Below are 13,298 nucleotides of genomic sequence, written 5' to 3'. Positions count from 1 at the left end.
GCCCGCCCATGATAAAAACACCTACTAGGTGTAACTGTCCTCTCTTCTGTTCGGCCATGATTTTTTATTTTTTTTTTTTTTAAGTTTTTGCGCAATATAATATGTAAAAAGCAATCTCATAACAAAAGGAAATCAAAAAATGAACAAAGTCAAATATGAAACTTGTTTTTGTGTGTGAAAAAAGTTAATATGTATTGGTGCAGTTTTTTTTTTGCATTTCAGAAAAATGCCAACAATGTCACAAACGGTTATACCTGGAAGTTTTATAATTATGGTTGCACTTATGATAAAAATATTACAACATTAAACCGGTGAGACTGGCTATCGTTACGTTTGAAAAAATTTTAAAATTCCCACTGCTCTCACATTTTTATTTTTCTTTTATTCTCACAATTAAAAATAATAAGTAGATATATATAGTTTTTTTTTAATTTTATTCAAGTATGTGTTTTTTACGTACGCTTATATTTTAACGGTGGAAAGTAGTTTTTTTGGTGGACAATGGAAATTGGAATCATTAAGCTACTCGACGATCACGGAAACGATTTGATGTGAACTTGTCTCATTATTCGATTACCAGAGCTTTGAAAACGAGGAATAATTCAATCCCCTTCAGCGAAAATTGTAGTAGAAATCTTCTTTTAGTAGTCGGCCTTGACAGAAGAGTTATCTTATGGGCTGTCTTGATCCGTTTCGGATAAACTGTTAATTGGGAATACTCAGAACACGTTCCAAATATGTATATAAATAAGATTCCAAATATAAAAACGATTCCATAAATACTTAAAGAGAGGCGAATCTATCGAACATTAACAAATTTTCCATACAATCATTTGCCAGGCTGTTTTGCATACTTAGCATACGTAATCATATACAAGTTATGCGGCAGTTACTGACGAACGTACGTACCAAAAACGTGTCAGCTGAAACGACCTATCGTATGAGTGTGCAATGTAAACGAAAACTCACCGACGTGCAACGCCCGTACGTACGTAGCCCGGAACGTAGAAATCAAAACATTTTAGATTTTTTCCGTAAGAACGTGTCAGGTGATCGCTCTCTCACTAGACAGAGTTGCCTAGTAAACTGTTGTGCGCTAATTTTTGACCGTTTGCAGTTTTATGCAAAAAGACCTAATTAAAGTTTGAAAAATTGTGAAAATAATTCGAAATAATTATGTAAAAGAGCAGATTATAAATATGTAATCTATTTATATTTATTTAATATTAATTCCAGTCTTTTACAACATCAAAAATTAAATTGGAAAAAGTTGATGTTTCCATAAGCATGAATGCAAACTGGTCAGTGGCAACAGTGCTTATATGTAAACAATACACATACAAATATGTTATGTGCATGTACACAGACGCACACATTGATTCCTGCGATTTATATGTATATATAGATATCAATGAACTTTCTCTCCTCGCTCTCCTTTGACACAATAATTTTACTGCTAATTTTAAGAATTCATTTTAAATTCGAATTTGAAGTTAACCGAATTTTATTCATCACCAATAAAATCAGTCTTAGAGAAACCATCCGAGAATAAACAAACACATTTTGGGTATTCTAAAACAAACAAATTTATTGGTGTTTTATTAAGAAAAGTTAAGTGGCGACGAGGATGGGATACGTATATTAAATTATCGTATCCAGTGATCGAACATTTGCGTGCAAAGCAAATTTAGAATTTTATAAATATAAATTTAAAAAAAAATTATGAAAAGCCTTTAAAAAATTCGTGATTGTCATTTGAGAAAAAGAAATAAACTTACGTGTGCATAAAGTTTACTAAATGAAAAAAAAAAATTTACTATACAATCCAAAAACTTTAAAGTGACATTGATATGATATTTTATTAAAAATATAAAAAGCAAAACCAACCACGTACATATGTCCTAACGGAAAATAAGTGACTTTCATCTGACTTTCAAACAGTGTGCATTTATATTAAAACAATAACAAAGCAATGCACTTTTATCCAAAGCTACAATGAAACATTTGAGAAAAAGCAATTGTAATAACATCAGTTTGAACTTGAAAAAAAGAGACCAAGAAAAAAAAATTGCATACCAACAAAAATAAATAAAACGCGTTACTGCACCTAGAGACAGTAAATAATAACAACAAAATCATCACCTGAAACTTCCACAGAGAGATATCCGCCTACAATAACATTTTTCGTGTGTATACATAAATTCGAACAAAGCGGACGCGCAAATATTTTCGAAAAAAAAGTTCGCCCAGTGAGAGCTTAAGCAGCAAACAATAGACAACCAACTCGTAATAGCAAGCAAGCAGCACAACAAAACAAAAACAATGGCGCTGACACTTGCCGACTGCCTACGGGAAGCGAGGAGCTTACCACCGTTCGCCGGAATCAGTGAGTACTCACTAAATAATTATTTTAGAGACGTCACAACTGTTCTCCAGCTAACTCCAAATGAACACAAAGTTACGCTCCAACAAGTTCTAAGCAACCGTTTGCAGGGAAATGCGTTAAGAGCTGTAGAGACATTAGTGAACCCTACTTTTAATGATATTATAAATAAACTCAAAGAAGAATTTGGTATTAAGAGAACATATTTTAATTTAAGAACAGATGCTCATAATGTCGAAGCGAGGAACATTGAAGAGTTACATTGTAAATTACGAATGATATTAAGCGAAATGAACACAAAATACTCTTTGGATCCCAACGAAAAGTATACTCCCTTAAATAATGAGCAACTAATTTTTGTTGTTTATGTTAACTATTTACCAATACATATAAAATCCCTTTTACTGCAAAATAATATAAATTCTTTAAACAAAGCTTGTACATATTATTTGGAAAATAATATATTAAAAGATATACAATTAGTAAGCAATAGACATGCAAATAGTTTTCCTAATAATAACTTAAAACTTAATAATTATCCAAATAATAATAATATGGCCAATAATTTTCGTAATAGGTTTAATTATTCAAATGGTAGTCACTTCCAACAGCAGCAAAATTCTAGAAACTCGCCTAATTTTCGTAGTCAGAATAGGCAGAGGTTTTGGCAATTCCAACCGAAATTTTGGTAATTTACAGACTCAAAATAATAGTGGTACTTTTAGTAGTAACAACAGAAACTAGGCAAATTTTCAAAGCCAATACTTTAACCGTTCCATAGATAATAGATACCTCCAAAGTCAAAATTATAACAATGGAAATATCAATAATTTACAACAAAATCAACAACTGCCATATAATAACAATTTTAGAAATTATTTAGTGCCAATGGAAATAGATGCTATTAATTTTACAGAAAATTTTCCTGTTCAGCCTCGAAATTATCACTACCCATAATTACACTTACTATAAATAATACAAAAACAAGGTGCTTAATTGATAGTGGAGCTGCTACAACTCTCGGGGACTACAATTTCTTTTCGAAGATAGGAATCAAAAAACAATTAAAACCCCCTATTTTATTAAATACCCTGGTAGGTGATAACATTATAAACGAAGAAGTTATCGTTTACCAACCTAGTGAATTTAAAATAAAAAATAGTACTATGCCAGTTAAGTTAGTTAATTTTATTGATAAAAAGTTTGATTGCATAATAGGTGTAAACATATTGCGCCCCTTGGGAGTAATAATAGACTTTAAAGATAATACCCTTTTAATTAACGACAGAGAAATACACTTTATCGAAAATGGTTTTAATATTTCCTATGAAGAAATTTACTATTTAGAAAAATTTGAATTAGAAAAATTTAAAGATTTAATACCTACGAGTTTAAATAAGGAAGAGAATAAATTGCTAGAAAATTTTCTAAATAAAAATAAAAAGGCATTTTATATAAATGGTCAAAACTTAACAACAACTACCTGCGTAAAGCATAAAATAATAACTAATTCTAATAAAGTAATATACTGCAGAAATTATAGGCATCCACAAATATTAGAAAATGAAATAGAGAAACAAATAAATGAAATGCTAAAAGAAAACATAATACGCCCTAGTAAGTCGCCATATAATTCCCCATTGTGGATAGTAGATCAAATAATCCGACTGAAAAGAAATGGCGCTTAGTAATAGATTTTAGGAGGTTAAATGAAATAACTATAGATGATAAATTTCCCATACCCAACATAGAGTCACTATTCGATAAGTTAGGTAAGGCCCAATATTTTTCGTCATTGGATTTAGCAAAGGGTTTTCATCAAGTTTTAATGGATGAAAGGGATATTGAGAAAACAGCTTTTTCAACGCCTATGAGTCATTATGAGTTCATTCGAATGCCCTTTGGTCTCAAAAACTCTCCCGCTACATTCCAGAGAATGCTTAATTATGTTTTATCGCACTATATTAATAAAATATGTATTATTTATATGGACTAGTCTTTTCAACCTCTCTAACCGAACATTTAGAAAGCTTACAGAAAATTTTTAATAAGCTAAATGAATACAACCTCAAGGTACAAATTGAAAAATGTAAGTTTTTATCCAAGGAAACGAACTTCCTTGGCCATATTATAACAAATAAAGGAATAAAACCGAACCCTGAAAAGATTAGTGTAATGGCAAATTTAGAGCCACCAAGGACAGTAAAAGATATAAAATCTTTTCTGGGCCTAACCGGATATTACCGGAAATTTATTAGGAACTATTCGTTGGTTGCAAACCCTATTATTAAATATTTAAAAAAAAATAAATAAAATTGATATTAATGATAAATCGTATATAGAGTCCTTTGAAAAGCTGAAAAAAAATTTAATAAATCCGCCATTACTACGGTACCCCGATTTTAATAAAAAGTTCACATTAACTACCGAAGCAAGTAACGTAGCCGTCGGTGCGCTTTTGAGTCAGGAGGGGAAACCTGTAAGTTACGCCAGTACGACTTTGAATGGGCACGAAAAGAATTACTCCACGTTAGAGAAGGAGTTATTAGCGATTGTGTGGTCAATAAAGTATTATCGTCCGTACCTTTATGGCTGAAAATTTCTAGTCCAAACGGATCACCAGCCCTTAAATGGCTGTATTCGCTTAAGTAACCAATTTCGCGAATTATTAGGTGGAAAATTTTACTAGACGAATTCTACTTCGATATTGAGTATCTCAAAGGAAAGGAAAACAGGGTTGCCGTCTTTTTGAGCAGGGTTCAGCTGACTCAACCATTTTCAGTGGAAGTTCACAATATGGAGGAAAATTTAAACTCTAGCATCTTTGTAATAGATAAAATTGTAAATAAATATAGAACGCAAATAAGACTAGTTACAAATAAACGTAAGGAAACAGAAACACTTTTTAAAAAATATAAAATAATATACATCTCTGAAAATTATTTAAATAATGCACACTACTTAAACGATTTATTAAGGCGACAATTGAAAAATGGAAAAGTTGGAATACACTCAGAATTAAACGATAATAAATACAATATAATAAAAGCTAAATTAACTGAATTATTTATAACAAACTTAATTTTATAAAATTTACCAAAATTGCGCGCGATGTTGAATCCGAGAAATCTTTGTTGAATATCATTGATGATATTCACACGAAAGGTAACCATAGAGGAGTTCAAGAGAACTTTGGAGAATTAAAAGATAACTATTTTAACCCTAAACTAATAAAATTAATAAACAGATATTGTAATAACTGTAGAATATGTTGCGAAAATAAATATGACAGAAAGCCTATACGTAAACAATTTCAACATACGATAACACCCGAAAAACATAATGAAATAATACATATAGATATTTTCCAAATACAAAAAACCTCTTTTTTAACAAGTATAGATAAATTTACTAAAATAGGCACTGCACATAAGTTAAGCGATAAAAATATGGTAACAATCAGAACTTAAATTGAAGAAAGGATCGCATTCTTGGGAAAACCCGATAAACTTATTATGGATAATGAATTTAATAATACGCTTATAAAACTTTTCTGTCAAGAAAATAATATAGAGACACACTTCACTACACCTAATTCCCATACCGGCAATTAATATGTAGAAAGAATGCATTCCACACTTTTAGGACACATAAGAATCCTAAAAAATTCCGAAAATATTTATGACGCTGAAGAATTGGTACTTAAGACAGTTAAATTCTATAATAACACAATTCATAGCACAACCAAATTAAAACCAAACGATTTCATAAACAAAAAAACATAGATTTAAGAGAAGTTAAGGAAAGATCTGAAAGAAAAAAAGAAAGCAATTGATAAGGAAAATTTAAAAAGAGAAAATAAAACACTTAATTTGCGGGACTCGAATTTGTATATTAAAAATCCAATAGCAGTTAGACAAAAGTCAGCAAAAAGATTTTCCAAGTACCACTACAGTAATACCAATAAAGTAGATACTGCACGGTTTAAAAGGCCATTAAAATCAATAACATAAATCAGATATAAAACGAAGAAAAAAAAAAAGAAAACTATTTCTTAATGTTTTTGTTTACTAAACATTGATTATGAGATAAGAAATAACTATTTAAGGAAAAGTACTTTGAAGATATCAAAATAAATTTATTTTTCTAAAAAAACAAAAAAAAAATTTAAAAACAACAGTACCTAGCTTCTATAAAATACAAATTTGTATTAAATAGTTCACTAAGACATATTGTTAGTTTTAAGCCATAATTTAATTGAGTATTTAAGTATTAGTCTGAGAAAATTTTTATCCCGTGCTATATATATTTATATATTGACATAAAAATTCGACGGGACTCGAATTCAATATGGGGAGGCGAGTTATATGTATATGTAGATATCAATGAACTTTCTCTCCTCGCTCTCCTTTGCCCCAATAATTTTACCGCTAATTTTAAGAATTCATCACCAATAAAATCAGTCTTAGAGAAACCATCCGAGAATAAACAAACACATTTTCTGTATTCTAAAACATAAATTTATTGGTGTTTTATTAAGAAAATATAAGTTAGGGGCTTGAGGGTTCGGTCAAACGTGTTTCGTACGACAAACGTTCGTACGTACGGGACACGTCGGTGGGTAATTGCCGCTTTATACATATTGTGGCGAATGTTGACATCACTAGGCAAACTGCCACTCATGTGTACCAGTGATGATAATCATGGTACATTTGTACTTTTTTTGGTACATTTTTGTAAAATACAGCAGGCATGCTTAATCAACGAACCGATATCATTTCGTTACGATAATTAACGTTAATAAACGAAACAAAGTCATTTCGTTTCGTTTATTACCGTTAAGAACGTCAAATTAACGAAATGATTTTGTTTCGTTTTCTGCCATATCAAAACGAAATCAAATCGTTATGTTGATTATTAATTTCAAACTATGCTGGCAAACCTGAATGATGGCGGAGTCATTAAAGGTGAAAGCATTAGCCAAGCTGATTGCAACTTTTCTCATGAATTTTGACAGTACGAACATTTCTCATAGTATTTTTGACATTACCACCAACGAACTACACAAACAAATTACATGGAGTTTGTGTGTGTATGCCCGCTCGCTGATACCACCTTACGGCTTCACCATGGCTATAGCATTGCCAGCACAGTTCAAACATAAAGTATCACGTTTTTGTTAACGTTTTTAACGTTAACGAAGGCTTTTCGTTTCGGTTAAAAACGAGATACAATTTATCTTGATAATTTCTTTATCGATAATATTTCGAAGTGTTTCAACGGAAACGGTGGACATTTTTTGATAAACGATTAGCTTAACGTTAAGGTGCATCCCTGACTTCAAGTCATTTGCAAAGCAGCTCTGAATGTACAAAAAATTTTTAAATGTTTCGATAAAAATATATAGTTAAGTTGTTTTGTTGCCGAGCACAATTTGAAACTTGCAATTATGGTTCATTTAAATATGATTATGAAAAATAGCATAACTGATGCTAAAATTGTGAACAAATTTTGCATCAATAGAATTAAAGCACAGAAAATAATAACTCAAATCACAGGGCCAGAAAATTATAAATCCATAATTGTATTTTGTCAGAAGAATTATTACTCTCTAATAATAGATGAAACGACTGATATATGTATATCAAAAAATTTGGCAGTTTCGATTCGAATTTTTGATAAAAAGGGCATTGATATATTTTTAGAGTTGATACCTTTGACCGACAGTAGCACGGAGGGTATTTTTAATGCCATTATTAAATCTTTGAAAGACCAGTCAATACCACTTGAAATTATTGATTTCACTGCCGCCAATTCCTCGGTTATAATGGGAGCAAAAAGCGGAGTGCAAGCAAGGATGAAGCAAGTTGTTCCAAATCCGCATGCTAATAGATGTGTTTGTCACATTTTAAATTTAGCTTCAATGGCCGCTTGTGATGTATTTCCCAACAAAATTGATAAATTTTTAAAAGACGTAAACTATCATTTTTGTAACAGCCCCCTTAGGAGGGCAGACTTTCAGAGTTTTCAAGAACATTTCGGTACAGAAATGCATGTTATACTAAAGTACGCCCCCTCAAGGCGGCTTTCTAGACAAGCAGCCATAGATAGAACTCTTGAGCAATGGGATGCCCTCAAGTATTATTTTAATCTTTACGGATTTGAAAATAAAAGCAGTAATCAAAATATTAACTTTATATCTGAACATTTTCAAAGTCGTATTTATAAAGCGTATTTTACATTTCTTTGTTATATTTTAAGTGAAATAAATAATGTGAATATAGTAATGCAGTCTGAAGATATTGGCATATATTTACTTATTACCAAATTAAAAATTTTATAAAAAATCTTATTTAGACTCCAGTCCCATTTGGATGTTAAATATTTATTCAGACGAAAATCACTTAACCCCATATCAAGTTTACTGCGGTGTTAATGTGGATATTATTCTATCAAACAAACTTTTCGAAAAAGATGACGTCCACATATTTAAGAGGTGTGCTAAACAATTTTATATACAATTTTGTAGTACTTTATTAAAGAAAGTAAATTTGAATTATAGAACTTTGTTGTGGGCTGCAAAGCTTTCACCAGAAAGTACTTTAAGCTATGAAACAAATAGTATTGTGCCTTTAGTTATGCACTTGCTTCCGAAATCTGCATTTGATAAAATAGGAAAAATTTATTCTGAATTTATATCTTTAGCAGAGCATGAGAGCCTTAAAAAATTCAAGAATTTAAATATATGCAGCTTTTGGGAAGAATTAAGATCAGTTAAAAGTAAATTAAATGCGCAAATGTTTTCTAATATTTATAGAATAGTTCAAGGCATATTGTCGATTCCACATTCATCCACAAACGTAGAAAGGATATTTTTTATACAAAATTGAATTAAAACTAAGACTTGATGAAATCAACTTACAATAGCTGTCATAATATAGAAACGAAAAAAAGCTTTTTGTCAACTGAGTTATTTAAAGAACTCAAAGAAGAAGAACTGTTAACGTAGTGATTGAAACATGAGTTATTAATATAGATGTAGGCGACAATTTGTCAACTTTTATACAAGAATCTAAATCTTTTGAACCTAAAATATTTTTATGAAACGTTTTTGCATTGAATTCAGCTGTTATTTCCTTTATATATTAATTTTATATTCCTTACTGGTACTCAATAGAGTAATATTTTTATATATGTATATTATTGTACGCTTCAATCGATAAACTTCTTTTATTATTTTTCCTCGAAAAGTATTTCTTGATATTTCATATTTCCCTGCTATACATTTTAATTTGTTTTAGAAAGTTTCCTGACTAAAAACAGTTTTTAGACAAAGAAGCAGAATATAGCTCTAGTTTGGTTCAAATTCACATCCGAAGACTTTTGGTATATTTTTGATGATTTGGTACATTTGAAAAAATCCATTTCTCATCCCTGATGTTTACATGAACAAATCAATCATCATTTACACGCATACATACAAGACAACGAAGAGATACTCACACACACAGATGTAGTCATCAGCCGAAGTAGTTACTCATACATACACACGCATATGGATATAAACTACAAATATGCACGTTTATAGCTGGTAACCAAGCAGAAGATTCTAGAAGGCGAAAAGTTTAGACTTTATAAGAAATATTCGAATGAAGCAACGGAGAGTATAAAAGCAGCGCAAGCTGAGTAGTCAGAATCAGTTTTTATTTAAACACGCTATAGGTTGTGAAGTATAATTGTGAAGTACTACTCTTGAAGTAATCTAAATAAAGACCACTTTGCAATACTAATCTAAAAAAAAAATAAATGTAAGGCGCGATAACCCCCGGAGAGATCTAAGGCCGAGCTTTTCTACCAATTTGCGTCGTGCTCCTCTTGATTTCCCTACAAATTGGTCGGACGGGACCTACATGTTTTATGCCGACTCCGAACGGCATCTGCAAGGCAGATGAGTTTTCACTGAGAGCTTTTCATGGCAGAAATACACTCGGAGCGCTTGTCAGACACTGCCGAGGAGCGACCGCGCTTAGAAAAATTTTCTTCTAATTGAAAAACCTTTATTCTAATATTTTGATGTTGCTTTGGCCGGGGTGTGAACCCAGGGCATACGGTGTGGTAGGCGGAGCACGCTACCATCACATCACGGTGGCCGCAATACTAATCAGTGGAGTGATTTATTCAACAGTTTAGCGATTCGAACGTTAGCAGAAGGTTTCAAGTAAGCGGAATATTGCTCTATTTGTTTATAGTTAATGGAAATATTTTTTTTTTGCGAATTCGAACAATCTCTCGAATTTTACTTCCGTGCGCAAAGCACCACCTTTTCGAAATTCAAAGGCACAAACCTATTATTTAGGCCCTCTCTAATTCGAAGAGCTGCTTAGTCGTGTTGCTCAATTGTTTCATCTACACAGTGGTCACCAAAATTGAAACAGTTGTTGTGTTAGTAAGAGTAAAATCATTAAGCTGGTAATGGTTTGGCAGTAGATCAGTGGTCGTCAGCTAGGGAAATAATTATTGGCGCTCACTTCGGACACATTACTATTTTCTTTCGTTTAGTATTTGCCGAACAAGCAGAGCAGCAACATCAGAGGAGGCTATTGTTTATTTTCGCGTTTCCAAACAGATATTTTGCAAGTAAACGGCTAAGTGCATAATGTTTAAATAGTTAAATGTAAGCAATATACACTGTTTAAATATTTTATTAGACCCATGCAATAAAATGGTATTTGTATTGCATATTTGCGTACTATTTTTTGAGTGTTAGTAAACATGCGCGCATACATCCTACGTCATTGCTTTTTTATCAACTACTACACCACTACCAGCTTAATGATTTTACTCTTACTAACACAGCCAGTTTTAATTTTGGTGACCACTGATCTACATACATATACGTACGGGCCAGACGGTGAGAGAACTACTCACTTACTCATTTTGAGTCCGAATAAAAAATGGTTTCCCCATTGTTGGCACTTACCGATAGTGTTCTGTACCAAAATCGTAAAAAATTTTGTTCCAAAATAATTTTTAGCGCACGAAAGAACCTTAAATATAATTAATTTTTGACCGGCCCATTTTTTTGCAAATTTCACTTACACGTCAATACATACTTTATTTACCAGATCATCTATACTAATATATATTTTGAAAGCCGTTTTTTTCTGGACCGCAAAGCTCGAGAACGGCTGAACCGATTGATATGAAATTTTGAGCATAGATTTGGTGGTGGCTCGACATGGTTATAGGCTAAAAAACTGCAAGGATTTAGAAAGGTTTTTGAGATATCGACCAAAATGTGGACCAGGGTAACCCTAAAATGTGGTCATGCGATATGGGTATCAAACGATAGGTATCGACGAGGGTTTTAATGTAGGGTTGATTTCATTTCAATATCCAACTTAGTTTGCGAGATATCGACCAAAATGTGGACCATGATAACTCTACAATGTGCTCATACGATATGGGTATCAAACGATAGGCATTGACGAGGATATTAATGCAAGGTAGTTTTAATTTTGTTACCTTTATTGGTTTGGGAGTATCGAAAATGTGGACTAGGGTAAACTCAGAAGGCTTATATATATATATTATGGGTATCAAAGATATATGTATATATAAAAGAAAATATTGTTAGTTACACTATTTATAACTCAAGAACGGATGAACCGATTTGGATCAAAATTGGCGGAGAGGTAGCTTAGAACCAGGAGACGGACATAGGATACCCTTTAACCCGTTCTGGCTAGTGTCTTGAGATCAAAACGTGGATCAGCGTAACACTAGGATGTGTTTTTACATTATGGTTACAAAATTCGAGCTGTTGATGTGTGCTTTAGTACAGTGTATTTTTTATGCCGCTGGGTGACCAGGGTCTCGAGATATAGGCCAAAACGTGGACCCGGATACCCCTAGAATGTGTGTGTAATACAGATATCAAGTGAAAGCTGTTGCTTAGAGCTTTAAAGTAATTTTCATTGTGATATTGCATGCGAAGCTGAAATAAAGACATGAATTAATAATACAAATATACCTATTTATATACGTCCTATTTGATTTGCCTGAAATTTGGTATATAAATTTGCCTATATAGGATTTGCGATCCTCTTTTGCGGGAAGTAGACCAGAGACGGAGTGGGATCAGGACTACATACCACCCTCTGGGACTGGCAATTAGGCATAAAGAAGAACGAGAAGAACTTGAGAGAAGAGAAAAGAGGGAAGGAGACGGAGGCTGAGAAAGAGATAGAGTGAGACGAAGATAGAGATAGATGAAGCGAAAGAGACGGAGGGAGGAGTGAATAAAAGGATTCAGAAAAAGTGAAGAGGGGGGGGGGGGCAGATTTAGCGTAATTAATCAAAAATAAAACATATATATTTTATTTTATTTTCGTGAAAATATTGTAGTATTGGAATCTTACACTTGAGTCCAGTCAAAGAACCACAAGTTGGGAACTATCATTTTTCAACTTAAGTAATATCATTTTTTGCTTTCTAAAAAATTCCCTACTTTTCTGAGTACGCTATGATTCTCAAGCTAAGCCACTGCTTCGTAACAACTCTTGAGACTATAGAGGTATGATAGTTTGTTCAGCTGAGTAGCAGAGCTCACAGAGTATATTAAATTTGTTCCCATTACGGTAATCCGTAACAGCATAAACTTATCGAGATAGATATAGACTTCTATATCAAAATGATCTGGGCGAAAAAAGAAATTCATTTAGCCATGTCCGTCCGTCCGTCCGTCCGCCCGTCTGTCCGTTAACACGATAACTTGAGTAAATTTTGAGGTATCTTGATGGGTTCCTTGGCACCCATCACAGATCGCTATTTAAAATGAACGAAATCGGACTACAACCAACCACGCCCACTTTTTCGATATCAAAAATTTCGAAAAACATAAAAAGTGCGATAA

At 32.4% G+C, this 13,298-nt stretch overlaps 1 protein-coding gene across 1 annotated transcript in view; it reads left to right on the top strand.

Annotated features, from left to right (window-relative positions):
• Positions 1-13,298, top strand: part of Dscam4 (Down syndrome cell adhesion molecule 4) — a 2,049,237-nt gene that overhangs the window by 1,004,964 nt on the left and 1,030,975 nt on the right.

Source organism: Eurosta solidaginis, chromosome 5 (genome assembly GCF_040869045.1).
Source record: "Eurosta solidaginis isolate ZX-2024a chromosome 5, ASM4086904v1, whole genome shotgun sequence".
Lineage (NCBI taxonomy): Eukaryota > Metazoa > Arthropoda > Insecta > Diptera > Tephritidae > Eurosta > Eurosta solidaginis.
Note: the sequence above shows the minus strand (reverse complement) of the source record. Positions and strands in the feature narration are given on the sequence as shown.